Source organism: Dendroctonus ponderosae, unplaced genomic scaffold (genome assembly GCF_020466585.1).
Source record: "Dendroctonus ponderosae isolate FM_Combo_2020 unplaced genomic scaffold, Dpon_F_20191213v2 Dpon_F_20191213_290, whole genome shotgun sequence".
Lineage (NCBI taxonomy): Eukaryota > Metazoa > Arthropoda > Insecta > Coleoptera > Curculionidae > Dendroctonus > Dendroctonus ponderosae.
Window position 1 is genome coordinate 21,860 of NW_026018498.1, and position 1,239 is coordinate 23,098.

Consider the following 1,239-nt stretch of genomic DNA (forward strand, 5'->3'; position numbering starts at 1 on the left):
AGTCTTGAAAGTTTCGTGGGTGGGCCGTCATCAGGTTTAGTTTAATGCGACAACAAACCTGCGCTTTATTGAAAAAAAAGTTTTTCACTGACTTGCGAGCACGAGATCAAAAATGCATAACTGTCAAATGAAACAATGTCCGACGTTGCCACGTCATGCACTAGACAGCAGGTGCTTTCGGCCCTTTGCGCTGAAAGTTTCGTCTTTAAATCGTCATCAAACTTGAGCTTCATGGTCTTGCGTGCACGCATTGAAAAATGCATAGCCTGCAAATCAACAAAATCCAACGTTGCCAATGTAGGCAGTGGAACAACTGCGCTTTCGTCTACGCACGCTGAAAGTTTCGTCATTGGGCCGTCATCAGGTCTAGCTTAATGGGACCCCAAACCTGAGCTTCATGACTAATAACGTTTCTCGCCAACTTGCGTTTGCGCTTTCGAGAAATCGTGGCCGCCACATGAAGAAGTAGCCAAGGTTGCCAAGTTTTTTACTGCAAACACCGGAGTTGCGTGTTTCATCATTAGGCTTCTGACTAGAGCTATTGGGTTAGAAAAGTTTCCCACTAATTTGCGTCCACGCGCCGAAAAATTCATGGCTGGCAAACGAAGACAGATGCAACGTTGCCAATTTTCTTGTGGAAAGTGCACGCCCTGGCCTTTTTGGGCTGGAAGTTTGGTTGCAGTAGCGTCTTCAGCTTAAGTTTGATTCACCTCCCAACCTGAGATGCATGTTTAAAAAACTTTCTCACTAACTTGCGATCGCAACTTAAAAAATTCTGAACCGACAAACTGGGAAAGTGGCAATGTTGCCAGCTCATGCGCTGCCCCGACGACGCCTGGGACTTATAGATCCTGAATATTTGGTTTCCCCAACACCACCAGGCTCAGTTTCACGGGAGCTCGAACTGGAGCTTGATGGTTAACAGAGCTTCTACTAATTTGCGTTTGACTGCCAACCGGAATACGTGGCAACCTTGCCAGGCCGGGCACAGGAAAGCACCCAACTTGGGCCAAACTGTGTGAAAGTTTCGCCGCCCGACCGTCATCAGGCCCAGTTGAGCGAGCCGCGAACTGAACACTCTCTATGTTGTGTGGGTTTCCCCGGGCCAGCGGCGGCGTTGCCACTTCCTGCCCTCCAATAAAGCTAACGAGCAAATCCTGAACTGGTGAAAAACTGGCCTTTGGCCAGTTGATGACAGACACTTCGCTCTACCAGTGGGACAAACGAGACAAAAACCCT